The sequence below is a fragment of the Schistocerca americana genome, chromosome 6 (assembly GCF_021461395.2).
Source record: "Schistocerca americana isolate TAMUIC-IGC-003095 chromosome 6, iqSchAmer2.1, whole genome shotgun sequence".
In the NCBI taxonomy this organism is placed as follows: Eukaryota; Metazoa; Arthropoda; class Insecta; order Orthoptera; family Acrididae; genus Schistocerca; species Schistocerca americana.
In genome coordinates this window covers 587,704,185-587,717,186 of record NC_060124.1, presented here as the reverse complement: position 1 = coordinate 587,717,186, position 13,002 = coordinate 587,704,185, and the positions used below count along the sequence as shown (strand labels likewise).

General features: G+C 38.9%; 1 protein-coding gene across 2 annotated transcripts in view; it reads right to left on the bottom strand.

Moving 5' to 3' along the window:
• LOC124619917 (immunoglobulin superfamily DCC subclass member 4-like) overlaps positions 1-13,002 on the bottom strand; it is a 265,451-nt gene that overhangs the window by 121,913 nt on the left and 130,536 nt on the right. The gene's annotated exons all lie outside the window — the stretch shown is intronic.

Sequence of the window (13,002 nt, the reverse complement as noted above, 5' to 3'; positions counted from 1 at the left end):
ACTTTCCAATATTACCACAGTTAAGTGTAATAGCAGCATCATAAACTCCTAGTTACATTGTATGCATGACTACAAATACAGTTTTAGGAAAGCAGTTCCAAATTATGCTGTTGAAACATTCATTTGGGTTCTGTGTCTGCCCATGCAGACATTTCCTTTGAAGGTCAGGATGAGCCAAGTCTCTGGAAATATGTTTAATTGCTGTAATAACAGCAGCAGGAAAAGAATGCTGGTGGGAATAAGATTCTCCAGTTGCCAGAGCCCTATTGTATTTGCACCATGAATTTTCTCCTGATGGTCACAATCCAGGACATGTCTTATCATCAGTAGAGGAACTATGGAAGGATATGGCCCAAACATCTCTCTTCATTGCCTCCATATTTTCTTTGTTTCTCCTAATTGCCTGCCCATAGTATACCTGCAAGTTTTCTGTAACAACTACTCGCAATCACACTAGAACAAAACTAACTGCATGTTTGAAAGCGTGTTGTTTACAAACAGCATAAACAAAAGAATACCGACCGTTGCATTCCAAGGATAGCCAACATACTCAGGAGTAAAAAAAAGTCCCTGACGTGCAATGTAGGGGATATAAAGATCTAAAACATATGCAGAAAAGTGGGCGATAGAAAAGTGGGCGTGGCACATAAACACATGTGGTAGGAAAATACTCTTTAAACACCACATAAACACATGTGGTAGGACAATACTCTTTAAATCCTTGAAAAAAAATTTTTTCAGCAAAATCCTTTTCAGAGTACTTCAATAAAACCTTAATCTATCGAAATATGGTGAAAACCGAAAATCGATTTTTTTCGACCTGAACCACAGTGTAGTCCCCTTAACACAATCAGAGTTAAGAAACGCATTTGCAGTTGATACAAATATTAAATCGAAATATGAATTGTTACAGCCATATGAAGTTATCTAGGTGTGACGGGTAATACTCGTATAATCTATCAGAATTATTTTTTTTTCTTTCATTCATCATGTTCTATAGTTTCTATCATAAAGGACCACTTTCAGAGAATGATTCAACGTATGCATTAACAAACAAGAGGAATATGTTAAAAACTATGTCCATACACTTTAATTGCACTAATCTTGTGGTGTAGTGCTGTATAGTATATATGTTTACAAAGAATAAATATCTACAGAAACTGCTAATTTGCGAAAAAATGGGTACTATTTATTCAGTTTTCTTAAAAAGATGGTTTTAGTCTACCACTGTTAGTGTAATATTTTCATCATCACATTGATACATACCAAAGAACAAAATTGAGGAATTACATGAACAATTTTGTGCTATAAAGTATGTCACCATTGAAATAACTGTATGTACATTCGGTGGATTTAGCAGAAAATAACATCACAGTCATTATAGTATTTTCGTTAAATATTCATTTACACAATACGATCTTCTCGAATCTTGCAGGAGAGAGATTTCGATTAACCAATTTATCCACAGCTTTGTTAACAAAACTAGGTAACACAGAAGAAATTTTTATTAAAATTAATAGAAGCTGATAATGTTTTGATGGAAGAAAATATTGGGAGGAATACAACACACAAAGAAGAGCCTAGAGGAATTCTGAACACATTATTTTAATTAAGCAGTCTTTGGTGATTATTACAAGAAACAAGATGTTTTAAATTATTGTATTTAAAAATTTGTTCAACATAGTGTAAAGAATCTTAAAGGTAAGTAGAATGTCTTCAGACATGGTATGACTCCCAGTGAAATACATGTTCAACATTAGCGATTTTCATGATAATATTCCTCTTCTGCCAAAACTACCACATTTATTCCACTTGAACAGATAAAAGTCTCCCCGTCGCATCAGTAATGAAGATCATGTATCATGGTTAAAAATGTAAGTTCAGGGAGAAGATTTACGTACTGATTGTCAGGTTAATTCTATGCAACTCCAATGTATTCTCATTTCTGGCCTCTTGAAGCTCATGATTTTGTTTTCTGCAATCGAGGATACTTGTACCATCTGCAAACACTGTACTGGAAGTGTGACATGTTAATGTTAAATCTGTTTTGTGTATAAGAAGGAAGGTTGGTCATAGTATTGACCTGGTGAAATATCGCAATAATACGTGTAGAAACTTCTGAAATTCTCTTGTTCAAGGTGTTCTGGTGCTACTTTTTGTTTGCTGTCTGTCAGCTGTAGCCTGAACATATTTTGGATGAGGTAAGACTTGTATCTAATGCTGTTAATTTTCTTTCTATTTATAATGATCCTTTTTCTTTCTTCCACCAACACTTCTCAGAAAATTACTTCAGAGAATGTGTTAAAAAGGAGAGAGAGGATGTTACAGAAGCGACAAACGCCATTACTAACTGTAGCTGCTTCTGATGTGCCTTGGTTAGTTTTTGTAACGGCAGCTTGATTCTAGTACAGGAACATGATGTGTAAATCGTTTTGACCATTACCAACTGACCTCAAAATCTCGACCTTCTTTTTATGTCTCATACAGTAAAACCCTTTTTATAGTCGACGAAACAAACTGGGAAAGATTTTATATTACTTTATGTATTGCGTCGCGTTTATTGATGCTTCGTAGTAACTTCTTGCCCATATTTCATGTACAGTAACCTCTGATTACTTTTGCAACAATTTGTGGGTAAGAGAGTTGTATTCTCATATTCAAGAGACAGTTGATTTATTTCATGTCCCTTGACATGCCACTCTGCATGCTCTTTGTTTATTAATGTTACTTCTTCATTGTCACTGGCCATTCAGTTGCATTATGTGATAATTGCTCTGTGGTTTGACATATTTCCTTATGTCCCTCTCTTGCAAAGAGGTAAGGTGAATAGCTGTATAGTACTTCATCAGCAATCATTTCCTTTCACATGCAACGTTGATACCAGTTCTTACCTGTAATTTGCTTTTAGATTCTTTTGTTTAGTATGTTTCACTTTTAGTAGAAAAGTAATATAGAAGTAGTAGCAGGATGTATTTAAAAAGATCTCATGTTCTGCCATTATCATCTGTTTCATATGCTTCCCATTTTTTGTGCTGATAGTAAACAGGAGCAGGTTCTTGTATTGTTGCTGTAATCCCTTACAGCAATTGTATATTTCTTGTTGTAGTTTAAATGGAAAAAAATTCTGAGGTACAGGGCTTTGGATTAGTTGTCAAACTTTGCTTTTTGTTTTAATACCGACATTAAAGTTCCCCAAAGACCTAGAACATACTAGTTTCAATGTAATTAATTTAAGAAAATTTTAAGATTATTTAGAAATACTTTGATGTTGCCACTTAGGGATTGATAAAGGCAAGTAATAATTATTTCAATGTTTAGAATTTCGATAGCAGCTCTTTAAATAACTTAATTGGTTCATTCTTCTATACCATAAATATTTGTTTAACAAATGTAGTGCACTTTATGTACATTATGATCTTTTCACAATAATTTGTAGCTATCATGTATCGTGGTAGACACAAGTAATCAATATGTTCATGTAATCAGTATGGTCTGGCTTTACTTTGCAATAATACATACGATACTTCTGTTACTCAAGTCAGTTGTATGTAGCAGTTCAATATCTGCAAACTTCGTAGTGACTGACTGCACCGTCTGATGATATACCAAATGGTTTTCTCTCTATTTCTCGGTGGTAGTTATCGATTGTATTACTGCATAATGTATGTTGTGCGCTGTTTGCCTGCGAAGACTCCATTATTTCCATTTCTTATGTCATGGATCAGCCAACAAATAAAATCACCATGAAAGCTTGTATTTTCTTCATTACTCTGAATTCAGGAGTCTTCTCTGGTATTTGTCTACGTGTTTTGTCTAATATTTCTTGTACAATGTGTTCTGGAGGTAAATACAGGTTTTCTTCACATGTCTCTTCTACACTGTGAGTTGGTTGTACATGCAGACATCCTTCTGTCCGGCCCAGTAGCTGAGTGGTCAGCGTGACGGATTGCCGTCCTCTGGGCCCGGGTTCGATTCCCGGCTGGGTCGGAGATTTTCTCCGCTCAGGGACTGGGTGTTGTGTTGTGTTCATCATCATTTCATCCCCATCCGGCGTGCAGGTCGCCCAATGTGGCGCCGAATGTAATAAGACCTGCGATATGGCGGCCGGACCTGCCCCGCGAGGGGCCTCCCGGCCAATGACGCCAAACGCTCATCATCATCATCAGACATCCTTCTGACATTTTTACCAGCAGCTAAAGTAGATATTGTTCCAGGGTTTCCTCTACACTGTGTACTGGTTGTAAATGCAGACATTCGTTTCATATTCCTTGTGTATTGTGTGCCGATTTCAAATTCAGAAAGTTTTAATATTTTTGGTATTAATTTGTGACATTCCCAAAAAGATAACTTGCCGAATTTAAAAAAATTGACTGAATTATGAAGGGTCCATAACCTAGTGAAAATTATGTTCCTACGAAAGATTACTTGCAGGTTATAACTGGATTTGATTCTTTAATGATGAGGAACTATTCACACCATTTTAACAGAAAACACGACTTGAGTACTTTTTCATGCAGCATATTTAATCGGACTGAAAATGTAGTGAACCAAAAATTAGTTACTACAGTGTTGTGAGACAACTAGAATAACCATATGAACATTATGCATGCTACATATTAATAAACTTATTTCTTTAAAAATTTGTGGGTAACTGTTTTCAATTGTTTATCAGTAAGCTAACTTGAACCACCACCATGTTTTAATCTGAAAGTCTTTCCAATTTGTTGCTGATCTGGCTTCCTTACAACTTGACTATGTTTCTTGCCTCTCACTATTTTTATTTCGCAGTTATTCTCCAATCTTTGTTTGACAACTTGGATGTCAATACAGAATTTTTGTTGTTAGGTCGAACCTGAAATTTGAATCTCTTCTCCAAGGCGTCGGCTACAACAGATATCATCACTCAAAGAAGTCGCAGCGCAGTACCCTGCTTCACTTATCGAAGTCGCCAAGAGGTGATGCTTTCACATGTACCAGACAGTGAGTCGTGGTCCGCATTGCCTGTTGATAACCCTGCGTTGAACCATATCATTTACTTATTATCCTTATCATAATATTGTCTCTAGGCCCTCTTCTGCATCGGAATAAGGTTTCTGCTTCATCAAGGAATATACCAGAATTTTTAGTGCATTTAAGTCGAATCAGATTAGGCAAGCTGTGTGAAGCCTCTGTCAAAGAGTACATCAAACATTTTAGTTCATTTTAGACAGCGAAAAATATGCTTCCAAATTTTCCGGTGACTCGCCACTGCTTTATTCCAAAACCTTCATACGTAATTAACAGAAAACTGATAATCAGACGAAATGTTAGTGCAAGACATAGGCTGCCTCTATCTTTTTGACTAGATTGAGTTGTTTCCGATGCTCGTCGTCCATTTAATTCGATTACAAAAATGTTCTATGAACTTATTTAAGTTTCCATTCTGAAATATGACATCTGATTCGTAAGCATGCTATTAAATGCTATGCTTAAGTTTTTGTTCAGCTTCTTCGAAACTTCGATAATAACGTCTGACCGGCTGTCACTAGTCGATCATCATCAAACAATTCTATACTAAACTTCTCTCTCACTGTAATAGATACAAGGGTAATGATCATAGTGATTTACATATGGCAAGGTCATCAGAAAATATAAGCAATTCTCATTTCACTTTTTGGAGCTCTCTTCACTCTACATAAACTCTTCTTTAAACTACAAACTCTCTTTGTACTGTAGTGGAATCCACCACGTAGATTCACGTAAATTTCTTCCTGCAAGTCAATGTATAAAAATCTTGTTTTAACATCAAAAGTTATAATTTTGGTTTTATTTGGACCTGAGATACAGGGAAAGAGTCCAGCTGATTCTTTTCTCAACAGCCTAGACCTTTGTCCTGCCCCACTCTGTTTTCGAGACATGTTAAAAGTCTTACATTCTTTAGAAGACGCACAGGTATTCAACTTTTCAACTTTATTATGGAATGGTATTCATCAGGCATTGTTTTACGACAGTTTTCATGTTGCAGGCTACTGAAACAGGTGTTGCTTCAACTTTTCTTATCACTCTGAAGATTGCATTATTATCGCATTGCACAAGATACAGTTCATAGCCTGCATATCTCACAGGCGCCTGACGTTTGGATTATGAGATAGGTTCGGTCATGAAATTATATTTTGAGTGCCGTAAACAGATTATAGAGTTCAGTCTTGATAAACATCTTGAGACAAAACATATTCTTCTGCAAACATGATTTCGTTATCTTTTTCTTTTTCAAAGTTTTAACTTTAGTAGGTTCTCCTCTGCATTCAGTCCTTTCATGAGGAAACAGCATCTCTGACAAATAGATTCTGTAGCTGGATGAATCCTATTCATATCCAACAAAGATCCTCCTTGGACTTCTGTGAAATGATTTGTTAGGAGATTCAGTAGCAAAATGACCCTCTTTATTACAGTTGTAACTCGTTTAATTGCACATACGTTTCGGTGTTTGGCACATGGTTTGTTGTCATATCGTAACTACACATATCCTTCTTTTGCTGCATCCACAACTTTCAACAGCAGAGTTATCACGCTACCTTGCTTAGATGAAATGTTTGTTTCGAGATGAAAGCATGTTGTGACGTTGTTAACCGTTCTGTTCCATTTCACCTATCTTCTTCCAGGCCCACACATAGAAAATAACGTACAGATATCTGAGTCGGCTACTGCTACACTATCCCACACAGAACAGAAATGATGAATTTTCAACTCTAAAATTGCAAAAAATCGTGACATAACTGAGCTTTTCCGAAACTCCATCTTTGGCTTCTAAATGCTCCGTGTATCCCTCAATCTGCATACTGTTTTCAATACACGATTTTCTAGTATATCCCTACCGTTATTATAACTAAAGCCTTTCTGTGGCAAACCCTCATTTGCTAAACCAAGGGGATATCTTGTCATACAGAGATTCTAATTTCTGTAGCACTTGACTGCCCAACTTGGAATCTGCTGTTTCCCTGGCTGTGATGCAGCTGACATTCCACCCTATTAAGGTTTGTGCTTCATTACCCCTCTTGACCGATCACTTTACATGTTGCTCACATTTTTCTCCTGTCTGCTTAATTTCCTGCCCAGTTTGCCAGCGAATACAAATCGCTTCACTTCAGTGTTAACTCCGATTTAAATCGCCACGAGACACAATTAACTGACTTTTGGTTTGAGTCCTCTGACAAAACCACCTATTGTGATTTGATGGCAACCATACATACCATACGAATCTTCATTATGAATGTACATAAAACGCATATTATTGGATATAACGTCCGTCTGTTATCCAAAACACTGTTTCTTCCTGTGACACAAACAGGTTTCAGCACCTCTGTGCTAACTTCTCCATTCAAATCCGTGAAAGGTGGACATATTTCAAGTGATAATTAATCCACGAAAATTAGTCGTACTGGCAATTTTCGCTTGTTTTCGTCCTTACGCACCCTTTACATTACATGTTTATGCATGACCATTTGTTCATTACCCTTACTCGTAATTTGTCACCTGCAACCAGTCGCTGTTGATCTAATTTTGTTGGTGAGTTAGCACTTTATGTTTAGAGCCGCGCGGGGTAGTCGCGTAGTCTTCCGCCGTCGGAGGTTCGAGTCCTCCCTCGAGCATGGGGGTGTGTATTGTCCTTAGCGTAAGTTAGTTTAAGTTAGATTAAGTTGTGTGTAAGCCTAGGGGCCAGTGACCTCTGCAGTTTGGTCCCATAGCAACTTACCACAAATTTCCAAATTTTATATTTAAACGTTATTTACTCTGTCACGTTATTTCGTGCATATACAGGATGTTTCAGAAATAATATACTTATTACAAAGTACTATTTTGTCCAAACTATCGGTCGCTGCGCCTCGGCTACTGGAGAAACGATTACATAGTCTAGTCTGTATTAATAGCGACTAGATATCAGTTGGCTTGTGTTTTGCTTGGTAACAGTCATACGTTTAAAATGGCTACTCCGCAGCAGAAATCGTTTTGTGTTCTAGAGTGCAACTGCGTGATTACAGTGGAAAGATGTTTCAGGTTGAGGTACCAAATTGATCCTCCGAACGGGTGGAACATTCGCCGATGGTATCGATAGTTTCTAGATGCAGGATGTGTATGTAAAGGAGCGAGTCGTGGCTGAACAAAATGTTGCATGAATTCAAACTGCTTTTGGACGCAGTCCTTCAAAATCAACTCGCCGTGCCAGTCGGGAGTTACAATTGCCCACAACAACAATTTGGCGTGTTTTGAGAGGTCGGTTAGTTATGAAGCCTTTACAGTTGTTACAAGCTCTGCGTCCTGATGACAAACGCAAACGCGTGGCACTTTGTAACGGGATTCTTGATGCTGTTCACAATGACAGCACTTTCGCACAACACATTGTGTTCAGTGATGAAGCGACTTTCCATGTTAGTGGTCAGGTAAACAAACACAATGTACGAATTTGGCGCCTATCAGCCATTGAACATGTACGAGATTCGCCCAAAGTCAGTGTGGTTTGTGCGGTATCTCGATTATCTGTTTATGGCCCATTCTTCTTTGATGGAAACACGGTTAACGCTCAGCAGTGTCTCGCTATGTTACAAAACTGGTTGTTTCCGATTCTGCACGAAGACATCTCCATTTTTCAACAAGAGGGGGCACCCTCTTAGTGGAGTTGCCAAGTGCGTGAATATCTGAATGAAACTCTATCGAACCGTTGGATTGGTCGCAAAGGAGCTGGCAACTTAGCGTGTCTCAGCTGGGCTCCACTTTCACCAGATTTGACACCCTCTGACGTCTTCCTGTGGGGTTTCGTTAAAAGACAACGTTTATGTACCGCCACTCCCACAGAATCGGGAAGAGTTGAAGAACCAGATCCGTACTGCCAAAACATCAGTGACGAAGGACGTGCTTGCCCGAGTATGAGAGGAGTTTGAGTATCGATGTGGTATTGTTCGCGTCGCTGATGGAGGACATATTGAACATCTGTAATCTGAACTTGAGAGGGTCTAAATATGTATGTGAGGTTTCATATTCATATGTCTTAAAGTTTAATAAATATATGCATTCGAATCACGCATATTCTTTTTGAAACAACCTGTCTTTCCAATTATAGTTTGCGATCGCAGATACTTTTCCTTTTTCGTTTGCGTGAGTTGTTGAGAACCATATACAAATACTGCACATATTCTGTAGAATTTTATGTGCAATGAACACTTTTCCCCTCACCAAAACACAGAGTACATGTTGGTATTCTGTGCCCCATCCCAATCGGCGTTCACTACTTCTGAAGTAAGTTGACGAAGCATTTGAATTCTGTTTACTTTCTATCTCTCTTTTCCTGTGTGTGTGTGTGTGTGTGTGTGTGTGTGTGTGTGTGTGTGTGTGTGTGTCTGTGTGTGTGTGTGTGCTTCTTTAAGCTGTTTGTGTTGTCTTTTCTGTAAATTTCATTTAATGTGATAAACAGTGTGTCTGCAGACTATAGTGTATTCATTTACAGTCTGTTCTCCTTCGCCTATTGCCCTCTGTATCTGGAGTTTTCCTTGTGTTAGTTTGTGGTATACAATGTGGATGGATTTTAGTATTTTCTAATCTTTCTAGTGTAGTTAGGTTGTGGTTGTGAGCTAATAGGTGTTCAACGAATGTGCTGCAGGAGCTCTTACATTTTAGATCTTTGAGGTGCTCTAAATATGTCGTTATAAAGTTGCTCTCTGTTTGTCCTACGTACACTGACTGATAAGTGTTGCATGTGAGCTCTTATGTGCCTGAGATGCTGAATTTATCGGTGGCTGTTTCCTTCGTTCTGAGCTTTTTCCTGTGTTCTATTGTCTATGTGGATGGGTTTTAGTATTTTCTAATCTTTCTAGTGTAGTTAGGTTGTGGTTGTGGGCTAATAGGTAGTCAACGAATGTGCTATTGGAGATCTTACATTTTAGATCTTTGAGGTGTTCTTAACATGTCGTTATAAAGTTGCTGTCTGTTTGTCCTATGTACACTGACTGATAAGTGTTGCATGTGAGTTTTTATGTGACTGACATGCTGAATTTATCTGTGGCTGTTTCCTTTGTTCTGAGCTTTTTCTGTGTTCTATTGTCTGTCTGCGATTTTTATTTTTTTAATATACTGCCTTTTCTCTGAATAATATTGTTACTGTAGCTGAGAATGTATAATTTAATTTTGTGTTTGTGTTGTTGCTCTGTTGTGTCTTGCACGTGGTAAATGTTTGTGTGTTATGTTCATCTGTGTTGTCTATGTTCTTGTATGTATGTGGCCTCGCCATTGCTTTTCCATTTACATGTTTGTTTGTTGTTTTTGTCTGTCAGATGGGCATCAAAACTGTTTTCCACTGCTATTTGTTTTATAGTGTTTACCTCCTGTGCGTAGGTCAGCTTGCTTATTGATGTTTTGTTTAACCTGTAGAGCATGGATCCGAAGCTTGCTTGCTTGTGTACCAGTGAGTGGTTCGACAGATTGTGAATGGTGGTGCTTGTGGCAGTCAGTTTCCTGAATACTGTGAAGGCATGGGTGCTGTTATTTATGGTGAAATCCCTAAAACTTTAGTATACGCTGCATTTCTGTATCTAATGTGGAGCTGTTTGATGTTTGTGTGTGGCTCTTCAGTCACACATGTCATGTTGTTAACGAACCAGTGTTTGCATTTTGTTTTGTTTTGTTTTATTACGTGTCTGATGATCTTGTTCTCTTATTTGATCATGAATACGTTGTTAGGAGGCCACTAATCGGTGACCCCATTGGCAGTCGTTGAGGTTACAATGAAATTCTTTGTACAACACAAACTTTCGTGCTGTGATTGTCCTCAGTATAGTTGATATTTCATCAACGTGTATTTCTTCTACAGCTACATACATACTCCGCAATCCACCATACGGTGCGTGGCGGAGGGTACCTCGTACCACAACTAGCATCTTCTCTCCCTGTTCCACTCCCAAACGGAACGAGGAAAAATGACTGCCTATATGCCTCTGTACGAGCCCTAATCTCTCTTATCTTATCTTTGTGGTCTTTCCGTGAAATGTAAGTTGGCGGCAGTAAAATTGTACTGCAGTCAACCTCAAATGCTGGTTCTCTAAATTTCCTCAGTAGCGATTCACGAAAAGAACGCCTCCTTTCCTCTAGAGACTCCCACCCGAGTTCCTGAAGTATTTCCGTAACACTCGCGTGATGATCAAACGTACCAGTAACAAATCTAACAGCCCGCCTCTGAATTGGTTCTATGTCCTCCCTCAATTCGACCTGATAGGGATCCCAGACGCTCGAGCAGTACTCAAGAATAGGTCGTATTAATGTTTTATAAGCGGTCTCCTTTACAGATAAACCACATCTTCCCAAAATTCTACCAATGAACCGAAGACGACTATCCGCCTTCCCCACAACTGCCATTACATGCTTGTCCCACTTCATATCGCTCTGCAATGTTACGCCCAAATGTTTAATCGACGTGACTGTGTCAAGCGCTACACTACTAATGGAGTATTCAAACATTCCAGGATTCTTTTTCCTATTCATCTGCATTAATTTACATTTATCTATATTTAGAGTTAGCTGCCATTCTTTACACCAATCACAAATCCTGTCCAACTCATCTCGTATCCTCCTACAGCCACTCAACGACGACAGCTTCCCGTACACCACAGCATCATCAGCAAACAGCCGCACATTGCTATCCACCCTATCCAAAGGATCATTTATGTAGATAGAAAACAACAGCGGACCTACCACACTTCCCTGGGGCACTCCAGATGATACCCTCACCTCCGATGAACACTCGCCATCGAGGACAACATACTGGGTTCTATTACTTAAGAAGTCTTCGAACCACTCACATATTTGGGTACCAATCCCATATGCTCGTACCTTAGTTAGGAGTCTGCAGTGGGGCACCGAGTCAAACGCTTTCCGGAAGTCAAGGAATATGTCATCCGTCTGATACCCTTCATCCATGGTTCGCAAGACATCATATGAAAAAATGGCGAGTTGCGTTTCGCAGGAGCGATGCTTTCTAAAGCCGTGCTGATCCATGGACAGCAACTTCTCTGTCTGAAGGAAATTCATTATATTCGAACTAAGAATATGTTCGAGATTCCTGCAACAAACCGATGTTAAGGATATTGGTCTGTAATTTTGAGGATCCGTCTCGCTACCCTTCTTATATACAGGCGTCACCTGCGCTTTTTTCCAGTCGCTCGGGACTTTACGTTGGACAAGAGATTCGCGATAAATGCAAGCTAAGTAAGGAGCCAATGCAGTAGAGTACTCTCTGTAAAACCGAATTGGAATCCCATCAGGACCTGGAGATTTATTTATTTTCAATCCATTCAGCTGCTTCACAACCCCATGGATGTCTATCACTATCTCCTCCATACGGGAATCTGTACGAGACTCAAACGGCGGTATGTTCGTACGATCCTCCTGCGTGAAAGATTTCTCAAATGCTAAATTTAAAATTTCAGCTTTCGTTTTGCTGTCTTCCGTTGCCAGGCCAGACTGATCAGTGAGCGACTTGATAGAAGCCTTCGACCCGCTTACCGACTTTACCTAAGACCAGAATTTCCTAGGGTCTTCAGCAAGATCTTTTGCTAAGGTATGACGGTGGTAGTGGTTGAATGCTTCGCGCATCGCTCTTTTTACAGCAACACGAATCTCTACTAACTTTTGCCTATCCTCATTCTCCCGATCTTTCTTGTACCGCGAGTGCAACTGTCTTTGCTTCCTGAGCGTTCTCCGAATTGCGCTGTTAAACCACGGTGGGTCTTTTCCGTCCGTAACCCACTTTTGCGGCACATACTTGTCCAATTCGTAATTTACAATGTGTTTAAAATTTGCCCATAATTCTTCCACGTCCATCGTAGCGGAAGTATATGAAGTCGATTCATTTACTAAGTGGGATGCTAACAACTGCTTATCTGCTCTTTCTAGTAAGAATACTCTCCTAGCCTTCTTGACCGACTGTTTAACTTTCGTAACCATAGTCGTAATGACAATATCATGATGACTAATCCCTGT